The sequence below is a fragment of the Mastomys coucha genome, unplaced genomic scaffold (genome assembly GCF_008632895.1).
Source record: "Mastomys coucha isolate ucsf_1 unplaced genomic scaffold, UCSF_Mcou_1 pScaffold19, whole genome shotgun sequence".
Taxonomy (NCBI): Eukaryota; Metazoa; Chordata; class Mammalia; order Rodentia; family Muridae; genus Mastomys; species Mastomys coucha.
In genome coordinates this window covers 12,053,619-12,069,718 of record NW_022196901.1, presented here as the reverse complement: position 1 = coordinate 12,069,718, position 16,100 = coordinate 12,053,619, and positions in this window count along the sequence as shown.

The following is a 16,100-nucleotide window of genomic DNA, read 5'->3' as shown; positions in this document are numbered from 1 at the left end:
ACTCTAATATATACTGTCCACATACTTTGCTATGTGGGAAAATCCAGTGAAATATACTTGGACCCACACCCTTAAAGAAAACTAACTCTCCTATAGAAGCTAAAACTCTCCATAGATCCAAGTTAGGGGTTAATGTTCAAGAACCACTTCCCCATTAATGCTATCATGTTTAATGGCTTGCTCTTATGAAGGTCTTGTACTGGTGACCTCAGCTACTCAAGTTAATGAGTGGAACAGGCATACATTATATCATTAATATTTCTATAAGTAAGCCAAAGAAAATTTAGTATTGTTCACTACAGTATATGTAGGACCTACTGCATTGGGACTTTATTATGGGGCAGGGTTATCAGGCTGAATTGCTGATATAGTGGGAACAAATGTGAATGTACAATTCAGAAGCATAGTTCAGGTAAGTGGATGCAGAGGGAAGTCAGTAGATGAAGAGTGGAGGTCAGTGGATGCAGAATGGAATTCAATGGACTCAGAGTGGACTTTAGTGGGTACAGAAAGGAAGTCAATGTATACAGAATGGAACATGGTAAATGATGAGTGGACATCAGTAGAAACAGAGTGGAGAACAGGTGATACAGAATGGAATTCAGTGGATGAAGAGTGGACATCAGTGGAGGCAGAGTGGAGGTCAGTGGATGCAAAGTTAAGGGCAATAACAGGGGCTGGGAAACGTTTTGGGTAAAGGAGTGTAATAGAACTTTGAAGACAGGCCAGGGTAATCAGATACTTCTGGAGAATGGTAGGTGGGAGCTACCCAGTCACATATCCAGGATGATCAGGTATTGAGGTTGGGTGGTTCATAGTAAGCTGACTAACATGTCTGGATTTTACCAGTCAACCCACAAATGATTATAGTAGGTTTAGGAACTTGAGTAAAATTTGGTCATGAAAGGAATCCTTGTCACACCCATCATCATAAAATGTGGTATTCATGTCTTTCCCATGAATCATTAAAGCTTTACTTCCTTCCCAGCCAGATATCTGTGCCTAAACTTGTTTCATAGATAGCTTCTGGAGCCAGTATGTAAATATTATAAAGCTTCAAACTGTATATGTGTATATATTTAGAGTACACTAATACAACCTCCATTTCACAATGTTTCTACATTTTAGAAAGAGTGCCTCATAGCTTCCTGTTTTAACCCAAATAAAAATACAGTAAAAACAACTTGATGAATGTGAGGGGAAAGATTTAAATGAATAACAGCCTGTGATATTTACTGAGAGACAAAAGCAGCAGAGGCTTAGACTGCCTCATTCTGCAAAAGAAGCACGTTCATGGCAGCTTCTGACTTTGCACATGAATAAACAGCGGTGCCGGGTTTTGTTTAACATATATAAGATGGATCTTGATCCTTCTCCAGGGATTCATTTGACTCACATTATGCAAGTTAGAAACACTAAAGATTTACTTGTGTGGATACCTGAATGACCAGATTAACCAATAGCCCAGAAAACTTGTGCTATTAGTATTGCTTAGTATGATTTTGCAAAACTTCCCTGATAGCACGTGGGAATGCTGGAAATGGTTGATATCAGTGGCTCTACAGCGCTATTTCCTCACTGTACCCAAAGTTAAACTGAGCCATGTCAGGACTCAGTAGCATCTCTAACTGGGAGGGAGCTACTCTTGCTTTCTGAGTAGGATAAGTGACGAAAGAAGGATCATTCATATGTTGCTATATGTAAGACAATGAGATTTGGGAATATGAAAATCTGTATAGCATGTTCATGCATTCCTCAGGGAAAAAACTCTACCTTTACATCTTAATCCCATGTAAAAACAGAATGCAGATATTTCTTTGGAGTATGAATTTCTGCTAGCTTTATATTTTTAAAATATGTGTACATTTTTAAAAAGTTAATGTCAGGTGGGTGATTATGTAATAAGAAAAAAATTTAGTTTTAAAAACTGTAATTATACCATCTTTGAAGATAACAATGTGTGTAGCCAAAAGTAGTTATATAAAAAATGCTAAAAAGAGGAGTACTTCTCCTTTGGAAGACTTTAACTGGTTTATTGATTTTTTTAAAAATAAATATTCTTATTAGAGTCAGAAAGTAAAGCTCTCAATGACATCTACTCACATGATGAATTTACCTGTTTATAAAAGCACAAGTCTATGCTAGTTACACTGAAATTAAGTTTACAGTAGGGAGGAGGGACATTTGCCTACTACATGTCATAAGAAAAAAATAAATACAAAAAGTACAATATTTTTATGACTGTATTACCCAACATCCCATACCCACTTAGTCTCTAATGGAAAGCTCTAGTTAATTAAAAGCATATTAACAGTCTGTTTTCAGTAACTATGGTAGTATAGTATTTTGTAAAAGGAAATAGGAATTATGTGAAATAGTAACTTTATTTTCTGAAAGACTAAAATCAAGTAATTTTACTGATCTTGTGATGTCAACAGTGATCAAATGGAGTCAAAGAGTCCTGTCCTAACACACTACATAAAATTGTGTATAAATCAAAAAGGCAAATAGTTGTATTTTTTCTACTTTAAAAAATTTTAGTTTTTAAAATATCAATTCTACTTTAAGTGTGTATAAAATTAGTGAATTGGGATTCTGTGACTATCGACTTCACTTATAATTCTGAAGCTCTTCCAGGAGTACTTAGTATAAGTAATCAAAATATAGTGTTTCTTCTTGAGAATCATGCCCATATCGCACAGAAAGCCTTCGCCATTACTTGTGGAACATGGTATCTGTAGAAACACTAAATTCTATTAGTTGGAAATTCTAACTTTAGAATATTAAAAAGGAAAGTTTCTGACAGGAATAGGTATATTTTTAAATTTCACTAAATACATGTGTGAATTAGAAGAGTGGGCATTATTTCCATACATATGATGCTATATATTTATAACAGACCTAATTTTTTGCATAAGAAAGCTATTTATACAATAATAGCATTTATGATTATATTTTCAATCATCATACACTGATAATTGTGGATTTTAGACAAATCTCCATTTCTCTTGAGGTTGTGCTTTTTTAAAAAAATTATTTAACTTTTTACACTCCATATTTTATTACCCACCTCCATCTATCCTCTGACTGTTCCAGACCCCATACTTCCTCCCTACCCCCTGTCTCCACATGGATGTCCCTAACTCACCCCCAACTTGACCTCTAAACTCCCTGGAGCCTCCAGTCTCTTGAGGGTTAGGTGCATCACCTCTGAATGAACACAGACCTGGAAGTCTTCTGCTGTATATGGGTAGTAGGTATCCTATCAGCTGGTATATGGTGCCTGTTTGGTGGTCCAGTATTTGAGAGACCTCGGGGTTCAGATTAATTGAGACTTCTGGTCCTCCTACAAGTTCACCCTTCTCCTCAGCTCCTTTTAACATTTCCCTAATTCAACAACATGGGTCACCTGCTTCTGTCCATTAGTTGTGTACAGATATCTGCATCTGACTCTTTCAGCTGTTTGTTGGATCTTTCAGAGGGCAGTCATGATAGGTCCCTTTTTGTGAGCACTCCATAGCTTCAATAATAGTGTCATGCCTTGGGGACCTCTCCTCGAGCTGGATCCCACTTTGGGCCTGTAGTTGGACCTTCTTTTCCTCAGGCTTCTCTCCATTTTCATCTCTGTAATTCTTTCAGAAAGATAAATTATGGGTCAGAGTTGTGACTGTAAGATGGCCTCCCCTTCCTCATATGATGCTCTGTTTTTCTGCTGGAGGTGGGCTCTATAAGTTCCCTCTTCCTACTGTAGGGCATTTCATCTAAGGTCCCTCCCTTTGAGTCCTGAGAGTGTTTCACCTCCCAGGTCTCTGGTGCATTCTGAAGGGTAGCCCCAACCTCTTACCTCCTGAGGTTGCCTGTTTCCATTCTTTCTGCTGGCCCTCAGGACTACAGTCCTGTTCCCTCACCCAATACCAGAACAGGTTCCCCTCTTCTTGCCCACACCCCCTGTCCACATTCCCTCCCAGGTCCCTCCTGCCCCACTTGTGAATGCTTTCTTCTCCCTCTCAAGTGGGACTGACTTCCTCACTTGAGCACTTCAGCTTGTTGACTTTTTGAGTTCTGTGGACTGTATCTTAGGTATTCTGTACTTTTTTTTTTTGGCTAATATCCACTTATTAGTGAGCAAATACCATGTATGTCTTTAGGGTCTGAGTTACCTTACTCAGGATAGTATTTTCGAGTTCTAGTCATTTCCTTGCAAAACTCAGGATGTCCTTATTCTTAATAGCTGAATATTATTCCATTGTGTAAAATGTACCACATTTTCTGTATCCATTCTTCTATCATGGGACATCTGGGTTGTTTCCAGCATCTGGCTATCACAAATAAGGCTGTATCCATTCTTCTATCATGGGACATCTGGGTTGTTTCCAGCATCTGGCTATCACAAATAAGGCTGCTATCAACATGTGCCCCTGTGGCATGGTAGGGTATCTTTTTGGAATATTCCCAAGAGTGGTATATCTGGGTCATCAGGTAGATCTATTTCCAATTTTCTGAGGAACCTCCAGATCAATTTACAGAGTGGTTGTACCAGTTTGCAATTCTACCAGCAATGGAGGAGTGTTCTTTTTTCTCCATATCCTCTCCAACATGTTTTGACATCTGAGTTTTTGATCTTAGCCACTCTGATTGTTGTAAGGTGGAATTTCTCTCATCATTAAGGACTTCGAACATTTCTTTAGGTGCTTCTCAGATATTTGAGATTCCTCAGTCGTGAAATCTTGGTTTAGTTCTATACCCCATTTTTTTGATTGGGTTGTTTGTTTGTTTTTTTTTTTTTTTGAGTTCTTTATATATTTTGGATATTAGCCCTCTATTAGATGTGTGGTTAGTTAAGATTTTTTTTCCCAATCTGTAGGTTGCCAATTTGTCTTATTGACTATGTCCTTTGCCTTACAGAGGTTTCCCAGTTTTATGAAGTCCCATTTATCAATTTTAGTCTGTGAGATATTGGAGTTCTGTTTAGGAAATTTCCCCCTGTGGCAATGAATTCAATACTTTTTTCTACTTTCTCTTCTATTAGATTCAGTGTATCTGGTGTTATGTTGGCATCCTTGATCAACTTGGACTTGAACTTTGTGCCAGGTGACAAATATGGGCCTATTTTCATTTTTCTAGATACAACCAGTCAGTTAGAACAACACCATATATTAAAGATACTTTCTTTTTTCCATTGAGTATTTTTGGCTTCTTGGTCAAAGATAAGTGTCCATAAATGTGTGGTTTTATTTCTGAGTCTTCAACTCTACTCCGTTGATCAATGTGTCTGCCTTTGTACCAATACTATGCAGTTTTTATCACTATTGCTTTGTAGTATAGATTAGGGTCAGGATGGTGACCTCCCCCCAGAAATTCTTTTATTGTTAAGAATTGTTTTTGCTAAACTGGGTCTTTTGCTTTTCCAGATGAATTTGAGAAATGCTCTTTCCATGTCTTTGAAGAATTGTGTTGGGATTTTGATGGGGATTGTGTTGAATCTGTATATTTCCTTTAGTGGGATGGCCATTTTTACTATGTTAATTCAGCCACTTCATGAGCATGGGAGATTTCTCCATTTTCTGAGATCTATTTTGATTTCTTTCTTGAGAAACTTGACGTTATTGTCACACAGATCTTTCAATTTTATGGTTAGAGTTACCCCAAGATATTTTATATTATTTGTGGCTCTTGTGAAGGGAGTTAATTTAATGAGAAATAATTTTAAGTCAATTTGTAACAATAAAGTAAAAATAAAGTTGGGAAAGAACAAAAGAGGTTATATATTGTAAATGAATGTACATCTATTTTGCAATTCTAAAAAGTAAGTCAAAATTAACAAAAGATTTATTACTCTTTATTAATATGAAGATTGAATTGACTATAAAATAATATACCTTTTAGAAAATTTTATATACTATCCACTGCAACAAAAATAGTGTTAATTTTGACCAATAAGTTGCCCAATTTAACTTTGGAAAATATTTGTATAAAGAGCTTTCAACTATTTTTTTGTTTTGTTTTGTTTTTGTTTTTTGAGACAGAGTTTTCTCTGTATAGCCCTGGCTGTCCTGGAACTTACTCTGTAGACCAGGCTGACCTCGAACTCAGAAATCTGCCTGCCTCTTCCTTCCAAGTGCTAGGCTTAGTGGCATGTGCCACCACTGCCTGGCAGCTTTCAACTATTTAAGTATCAAAATATAATTTACCAACATGAAACAGGTTGGGAGAGAATGGTAAGTTCTTTATAATAGACAAGTATTAGTAGGTGAGACTTTAGATGTAGAGTGTGTTTCAGTGTTGTTTTCTGAAACAAAGGCTCATGCATCCCATGTTGTCTTCTATCTGGCTTGCCAAGTTAACCTTGAGGTCAGATAATCGTGCTTCCACTTTCTAATAGCTAGGTTAATAAGTGGGGCCTCCAAGAATTATGATGACAGCACTAGTCACTAAGAGAGACCTGAGTTCCCTAAAATTAAGGCATGTACTCCCCAGTATAGATATAGCCATTTTGTTCCTTGTCTGCCACCTATTTCAGATTGTTGCTGTAATATGCCCGACAATCATTGACACAGAAAAATAACTTGACTCAGAGCAAGGTAGGTTGTGGTGATCACATCCTGTTATGTTCTATATCATATTTGTTAATCTTACAATATTCCAAAAAGCTTTACATAGGATCCATCAAATTTAGGGTCAATATGCATTGTTATATCAAAAGTGGCCTGATCAGAACTGACCACTGGACAATACTTCCTATAACTTCGTATGAGCTGCTTGTGGTTTTGTTGCTGTTGTTATTGTTGTTGTTCTGTTTTTCTTCTATAAGATGACAAAGATGTTTGGGACCATGACTCAGCCCCCCAAATCTGAGCTATGATTCTGATCAATCAGTATTAGGGTGCGCATTCAACAAACCAACCCTGTCTGACTAAAATCAGTGCTTGTGGGGTTTGTGGGGTGACTCAGGAACTTGAACACAAGATGCTAGGCCCTTGCCATGTCAACTGAGCTGTGTCTGTAGTATTGTCCTACACCCTCTGCCTGCTGCACCCACCCCTGTCGAGTATTTTATGTTTTTCAGAGAGGAAACCTGTGAGCAATCCTGCTTTGATGACTTTGGTGCAGAGAGGAGAGCCCCACACTCAGCCTGAGGACTTTTTCATTGGTGCCCCCAATATTTCAGTTCCCTCCACCAACAGGACTCCAGACTGTTGCCAGTGACATGATGACTGCAACTCTCTCTCTTAAGGCATCTTCTGGTAACATTCAAATGCTAAGCGCAGTGCTTCATGAGTGTACCACCTAACACACACCTACATTGCACCCTGCCCTGTAGGCTCTTTCTGGGTGTCATTTCAAGCACCTATCCATGATGAGATGGGAGATATTTCCTCCTCCACATTCATCCTCATGTGATTTCTCAGTAATTTTTTTAGTGGCTCATATTGCTGAATTAGGAAAATGAGGTAGGATGGGTAGGGTTTGAAACGAAATACTCATTTAAATATAAAGGAATTGCTTCGGTGTTTCCAGTCAAGTCTACAGCAACCTCTGGCTTTGGAAAGAGGAGGCTATGCCCCAGGAAAGTCTCCTGGAAATGGCACCATAGGGAGAACATTAGCAGGTGACAGAGGCTGTTCCTCATGACATCAGCAGCCCCTTCTTTGGACATTCTATTGTATCCTGGAGAGCACTTGGCATCCCCTGTGATGTCACCAGTATTGTACAGTCAAGTGCTCTGAGGTCTCTCAGTCAGTGTCTACAGGATGCATCCATAGGCATGTCTGACTGACTAAGCAGTCTCTTTGTGAGAAAGAATGTGGCTCAGAGAGATACTAGAGTGAGACAGGAGGAAGTTGTTCTTTCATCCCAGAGTAATGAAGGATGAAGGAAGTGTTTCTGGGGAATCCAGAGTAAGTCCACATCAGTAGTTGTTGAGCTTGCTGGCAGGGGTGGGCTTGAGTTGATCTTTCTACAAATGGGGCACAGGAACTGCATGCAGCCTCTGGGGAGCAAGTGGATTTCCATGATTATCATAATTGCTGAAAGTCAATGATTTCAGGACATTAGTTTCTCTATCCCCAAAGATAGGAGATGTCAAGGTTAAAGCTGTTATTCTGAGAACTCCAAGCCTTTACTGGGTATTGGGGGTGTTCCATGGGGACATAATGAGACCATCAGAAGTCATGGAGGGTCTAACCTATATTAATTTAGTTCAGGGCATAACTGTACTTCATTGTCATGGCTCCTTTTAGCTTCAGTGGCTGATAGTAGTACCAGGGAAAGAACTGTGCTCCTGACCATGAACTTATGTTCTCAGAACTCCTCTGACCTCCTCTCCCTGACAGTGACCACCCCAGCTTTATCACCAGTTGTGGGTGGCAGGCATATCTGTACTTGTCAGAGTTGATGCACACAGACTCGAATTTATTGCCACTTCTGGGATATTCTTTGTTTCAGTAGGTCAAATTAATCAGTGTGTTGACCATGTTCTCCTCCTGCATGACTTTTTAATCCCAAGTCCTGGGCCTAGAGTAAATGAGTAGGAGATATGAGCATCTCCTAGCCCCCAAGTACTTGTAGATGGTGAATTTATCATCTGACTTCTAAAACCACAGGACTGAGGCTATGAGGACATGTTGCACCCTGTGCAGTTGATAATAATCCCGGAGAAGTCATCTCTGTGGTCATAATAAATGTGTATGGAGATAGAGGAAAGATCTGGTTGCTTACATCTCCTGGTCTTATAGAGTTATGAGAGAGCTGAGATCCACTGAGGTGGCATTTCAAACCTATGTCAAACTCTTTGTGGTATTACTGGATTTCAGGCATGTTCTTCTGCTTGGGGCTCAGGGTGTTCTGTTCCCATAAGTCTCTAAGATACTGTTACCCCTCCCAGTTTTGTCCAGGCATCCTCAGGAGCCTCTAGATAGAAAAGTGATTCAGATCATGAGAGGGTCATTATGCAGTACTGGGCTTCTGGGGCTCAGGCAGGGTTTTACATAGCTGAGTGTGATGTAACACATGGATAGAATGCCCTCACCTTAGTTATAATGATCTTCCTTGAGGATATTTGCCCCATACTAATTGATGTTGCCCCAATGCATTGGGCTGTCATGGATAGATGGAGATAACCTCTTTCTTTTGGAAAGACATGGACCCTTATTGATGGTTGGGCTGCAGCAATCATAAATTCTTTCTTGACTTGGCTGTTTGCTGTTTGTGCAGCTGTCAAGCATGTATTGAGATGTATTGTATTCGGTTTTCATGGGAGCCTGGGTCCTGGTGGGGTTAATGGGACCTGTAAGTAGGAATGGGAGGAGGAGGCTACAGGATCTTACTATGCAGAGGGTGTTTGCAGCAACCTGCATAGCCAGCTCCTGATGGAGAAGACTCTTGTAAAGAAGAAGTTGGTCAAACTGAAGCAGGAGAGCAATGAAGTACAGGGTGATTGGGCCCTCATACAACAATACTTGGATGACTTGAACCTGAATGGTAAAGATGAACAGGAGAAGACTAGCAACCTCCAGGACCAAAAACATCAGGTAGGGACAAGTACCTCAGTCAGGCTAACACCATTTGCCCACTGCATCCATCTTTGATTTCCCCCTCCACCTTTCTAATGCCCACACTGAACCAGTCACACACCTCATGAAATGTAGATGTTCATTACTCTGTATATGCACAAGTATTCTTGGAAGTTATGCTCTTGTGAGACATTGAATTATTGGCAATTGTGCCTTTCAGCTCTACTTTAATCTGCAGTCCAATAAGGGTGACAGATGAATAACATGCCACATTCCTGCATGTCTTCATGATATGTGGGATGCTATGCAGAAGGTTGAGAAAGTTCTAGGTCATGTGACAGGAGTCATGCAGGAGTCATGTGACCTCCCAGGTGGGAAGCACCTAGCAGGGATAAAAGACAAATGCAAATATCAAATGATTGCTTCTCATTGTCATTGATCTGGGTGGCATGTGGCCTTCTCCTGTCTTGCTGCAAACCAATGAAGTTTCTTCCCATTGCTCAGTCCTTGGTTTGCACTGATAGAAGTCTGAGTGGCAGCTTGTCATCAGTACTTGTGAATGTTGCTGGATATTTTACCCTGCCTGCAGATATAGCAACAATGGTTTCAGTTAAAAGATCAATGTTGATTGTCCAGTTGTGTTGGGAGGAAGCAGCCTGAAGCTGACATTTCGGTCCCCACCAAGTCTGTGTCTTAATAACTGCCTTCCTCTCTCAGTACTCAGAAACTGCAAGAGAGCTGGGACTGGCCACAGCCTAGGAAGAGAGCATCCTGCAGAATGAGTTGCCACCTCAGGAGCCCACTGCTGAGCTCCATCCCCCCACCTTGGCCCCCAACAGCCACAGACTTCTTGGATGAATCTTCTCCCTTGTAGTTCATTTTCTATGTGGGAATAGGGCCTAACTATGTAGCCAGTGAGCCAGCCTGGCTGATTCAGGGTGTTATTCCCTTTCCTGTTCCTACAACATCCCTTGAGAGAGAATTGAGGTGATTGCCCTACCATCAAATGTCCAAGACTAGAAACAGGTTATAGGTCTGTGCTGCTAAATGTGCAGTGGGAGAATGCTGCTTCACATAATTTTCTGTTAAGAGTTTTAGCTGAAGTTTTGTTTTTCCTTGTTTTGCTATTTGTTGTGTTATTTGGATATTATATGTTCATGTTATTGCTTATAGTTTTTTTGTAATGTGTTTTACTGTTTATATTAATTATCATTTAAAGCCTGTTTTTTAAAATTTATTTCTTATGAATAAAATTTTATTTGTGACCCTTGCTCTTTTTTGTAAATTTTATTTAATCTTCTTTTTACACTCCAGATTTTATCCCCTTCCTGGTCTACCCTCTGAAGGTTCCACATCCCATACCTACTCTGCCCCTGTATCTATGAAGAAGTCTCCAATACCTCCAACCCCCACTCCACCAAACCTCACTACTCCCTGGGGTCTCTAAAGGGTTAGGTGCATCTTTTTGACTGTACCCAGACCTGGCAGTCCTCTGTTGTATATGTGTTAGGGGCCTCATATCAGCTAGTGTATGCTGCCTGGTTTGTGGTCCAGTTTCTGAGAGATCTCTCGGGTCCAGGTTAATTGAGATTGCTGGTTCTTCTACAGGGTTTCCCTCCTATTCAGCTTCTTCTAGCTTTTCCCTAATTCAAGCACAGGGGTCAGCAGCTTCTGTCTAATGACTGGGTGTAAATATCTGCATCTGACTCTTTCAGCTTCATGTTGGGTATTTTGGAGCCCAGTCATGGTACGCCCCTTTTTTTGAACACTCCATAGCCTCAGTAATAGTGTCAGGTCTCCGGTCCTCCCCTTGAATTGCATCCTACTTTGAGCCTGTTGCTGGACCTCCTTTTCCTCAGGCTCTTCTCCATTTTTTTGTCCCTGCAATTCTTTCAGACAGGAACAATCATGGGTCAGAGTTTTGACTGTGGGATGGCAACCCCATCCCTTTCTTGATACCTTGTCTTTCTCTTGGAGGTGAGCTCTGCAAGTTCCCTCTCCCCATTGTCAGGTATTTCATCTAAGGTCTGTTACTTTTAGTCCTGAGAGTCTCTCATCTCCTAGGTCTATGGTACATTCTGGAGGTTTTCCCCCACCGACTACCTCCTGAGGTTACCTGTTTCCAATTTTCTGATGTCCCCTAGGGCTTTAGTTCTGTTTCCCCCACCCAACACCTGATCATATTCCCCTCTTCTCCTTCCTGTCCCTTTTCTGATCCAGGTCCCTCCCTCCCAATCTTGTGATTGCTTTCTTCTCCCTCCTAAACGGGACTGAGGCATCCTCACTTGGGTCCTTGGACACCGTTTATTGAAGATGCTTTCTTTGTTCCATTGTATAGTTTTGGCTTCTTGGTCAAAGATCAAGTGTCCATAAATGTGTGGTTTTATTTTTGGGTCTTCAATTCCATCCTGTTGATCAATGTGTCTGTCTCTGTACTGATACTATGCAGTTTTTATCACTATTGCTTTGCAGTATAGATTAAGGTCAGGAATGGTGATGCCCCAGAAATTCTTTTATTGTTAATTGTTTTTGCTATTCTGGGTCTTTTGCTTTTCCAGATGAATTTGAGGAATACTCTTTCCATGTCTTTGAAGAATTGTGTTGGGATTTTGATGGGGATTGTGTTGAATCTGTAGATTTCCTTTAGTGGGATGGCCATTTGTACTATGTTAAGTCTGCCACTCCATGTGCATGGGAGATCTCTGCATTTTTCTGAGATTTTCTTTGATTTCTTTCTTGAGAGACTTGAAGTTAATATCATGTACGTCTTTCAATCATTTTGTTAGAATTTATCCCAAGACATTGTATATTATTTGTGGCTTTTGTGAATGGAGCTGTTTCCCTAATTTCTTTGTCAGACTTTTTATCCTTGTATAAAGGAAGGCTACTGATTTATTTGAGTTAATTTTATATCTGGCCACGTTGCTGAAATTGTTTATCAGCAAAGTTCTCTGGTAAAATTTTAGGGTTCACTTATGCATATTATCATATCATCTGCAAATAGAGATGCCTTTATTTCTTCTTTTCCAATGTGTATCCCCTTGATCTCTTTTTGTTGTCTTACTGTTCTACCTAGCACTTCTGGTACTGTTTTGAATAGATATGGGGAGAGTGGGCATCCATGTCTTGTCCCCAATTTTAGTGGGATTTCTCCAAGTATGTCTCCATTTAATTTGATATAGACTGTTAGTTTACAGTAAATTGCTTTTATTATGTTTAGGTATGGGCCTTGAATTCCTGATATCTCCAATACTTTTAACATGATGGGGTGTTGTATTTTATCAAATGCTTTTTCTGCATCTACAGAGATAATCATGTGATTTTTTTTCTGTGATTTTGTTTATTTAGTGTATTACATTAATGTATTTTCCTATATTAAACCAACCTTGCTTCCTTGGGATGATACCTATTTGATCATGATGAATGATGGTTTTGATATGTTCTTGAATTCTGTTTGTAAGAATTTTATTGAGTACTTTTCTGTTGATATTCATAAGCGAGATTGTTCTGAAGTTCTCTTTTTTGGTTGGGTCCTTGTGTGGTTTAGGTATCAGAGCAATTGTGGCTTTATAGAACAAGTTAGGTTAGTTCCTTCTCTTTCTAATGTACGGAATATTTTGAGAAAAATTGGTATCAGGTCTTCATTGAAGGTCTGATAGAATTCTGCACTAAATCCATCTGGCCCTGGGCTTTTTGGGTTGTGAGATTTTTAATGGTTTCTTCTATTTCCTTGTGTGATATGGGCCTGTTTACACATTTTGCCTGCTCTTGATTTAACTTTGGTATGTGGTATCTGTCTAGAAAACCATCCACTTCATCTAGATTTTCCAGTTTTGGCTTTTATAGAAGGATCTGATCATTTTTTAAAATTTCCACTGTTTCTGTTATGTTTCCCTTTACATTTCTGATTTTGTTAACTTGCATACTGCCTCTGGACCCTTTAGTTAGGTTGTCTAGGGTTTTATCTATTTTGTTGATTCGCTCAAAGAACCAGCTTTTGGTTTTCTTGATTCTTTGTATTGTTTTCTTTGTTTCTATTTGGTTGATTTCAGCCACAAGTTTGACTATTTCCTGCCTTCTACTCCTCTTGGGTGAGTTTCTGTCCTTTTGTTCTAGAGCTCTCAGGTGTGCTGATAAGATGTTAGTGTAAGGTCTCTCCAGTTTCTTTACTAGGGCACTTAGTTCTATGAACTTTCCTCTTAGCACTGCTTTCATTGTGTCCCATAAGTTTGGGTATGATGTGTCAATATTTTCATTACATTCCAGGAAGTCTTTCATTTCTTTATTTCTTCCTTCACCAAATTATCATTGAGTAAAGATTTGTTCAGTTTCCATGTGTATGTGGACTTTCTGCAGTTTTTGCCATTATTGAAAACTAGCCCTAGGACATGGTGATCTGATAGACGCATGGTATTATTTCAATTTTCTTGTATCTGTTGAGGGTTGTTTTGTGACAAATTATATGGTTGATTTTGGAGAAGGTACTGAGAAGACAGTCTATTCTTTTGTTTTAGGGTGAAATGTTCTATAGATATCTGTTAAATCCATTTTGTTCATAACCTCTCTTAGTTTCACTGTTACTCTTTTTAGTTTCTGTTTCAATGATTTGTCCATTGGTGAGAGTAGGGTATTGAAGTCTCCCATTATTATTGTGTGGGGTTCAATTTGTATTTTGAGCTTAGGTAAAGTTTACTTTATGAATGTAGGTACTCTTGCATTTGGGTCATAGATGTTCAGAATTGAGACTTTCTCTTGATGGATTTTCCTCTTGATGAATATGAAGTGTCCTTCATCAAGCTTGATAACATTTATTTGAAAGTCTATTTTATTGGCTATTAGGATGGCAACTCCTGCTTATTTCCTGGGACCACTTGCTGGAAGACTTTTTTCCATCCTTTTACTGAGATAGTACCTGTCTTTGTTTTTGAGATGTGTTTTTTTGTATGCAGCAAATGCTCGATCTTGTTTGCATAACCAGTCTGTTAGCTTATGTCTTTTATAGGTGAGTTGAGTAAATTAATATTGAGAGATATTAACTACATATGACTGTTGGTTCCTGATATGTTTGTTTTTGTAGGTGGCTTTATATGCTTCTGGTTCTTTCCTTTTGCTTTGTTGTGTGATACTTAATATTGTATCCTTTCTTTAGTGCAGGTACCTTCTTTATCTTGGAGTTTTCCTTCTAGGATCCTCTGTAGGACTGGATTGGTAAGTAGTTACTGTTTGAAATTCATTTTGTCCTGGAATATTTTTGTTTCTCCATTTATGCTGATTGAGGGTTTTGCTGGGTATAATAGCCTGGACTGGCATTTATGTGCATGACCTCTGACCAGGCTCTTCTGGCTTTCATAGTCTCTATTGAGAAGTCTGGTGTAATTCTGATAGGTATGTTAGTTGGCTACTTTCCCTTGCAGCTTTTAATATTGTTCCTTTGTTCTGTGTGTTTAGTGTTTTGATTATTATGTGATGAGAGGATTTTCTTTTCTAGTCCCATTATTTGGTGTTCTATAGGCTTCTTGTACCTTTATGGCCATCTCTTTCTTTAGATTGTGGAAGTTTTTTCCTATAATTTTGTTGAAGACATTTTCAGGTCCTTTGATCTGGAAATCTTCATTCTCCTCTCTTCTTATTATTCTTAGATTTGGTCTCTTCATTGAGTTCAAAATATCCTAGATGCTTTGGGTTAGGAGTTACTAATATTTTGAATTTTTTTGACAGTTGTGTCAATCTCTTCTACGATATCTTCTACATCTGAGATTCTCTCTTCTATCTCTTGTATTTTGTTGGTGATACATCTGTAATTCTTGACCTCTTTCCTAGGTTTCCCATTTCCAGGTTTACCTTCATTTGTATTTTCTTTATTGTTTCTACTTCGACTTTTAGGTCTTGGATCGCTTTATTCAATTTCTTCACCTGTTTACCTGTGTTTTCTTGTATTTCTTTCAGTGAGTTACTGATATCCTCCTTTAAGTACTCTATTATCTTCATGAGATAGGATTTTAGGACCGACTCCTGATATTCAGGTGTGTTGGTGTATTCAGGGCTTGCTGTGGTGGGAGAATGATGTTATGATGATGCCCATGTTATTGATGATACCCATGGCTTCTGTTATTTATAGTGTTGTGCTTTTCTTTCACCATTGGATATCCCTGCTGTGTGTGTGTGTGTGTGTGTGTTTTCTGGGTGACTGTCTAGAGTCTGCCCCTTTTGTCCCTGGGTTGATTCAAGTCTCCTGGTAGGCCTGAGGCCCTGGCTATAGCAGACCACCTGTGAGGCCTTCCAAATGGGGGCTCTTCACAGAGACAGAGAAGCTGCTGATCTGTTGCCCTGGCTGCAGTAGATCTCCTGGGAGGTTTTCAGACTCTTGGGTCTTCTGTGGAGCAGTCAAGCTGTTGTCCATCTGCTCAGAGTGCAGCTGATCCTCAACTGCTCTGAGTGCAGCGAGTTCTCTAGCATGGGATATGGTGTCTTCATAGGAGAAGACCAGCTAGGAGTCTACCCCAGCAGAAAGGACCAGGTAGAAGGGGCAGAATGGACAGAAGGGGAGTGGTATTCAGGATGGCAGGGAGGAGGGAGAGGAGGTTTGAT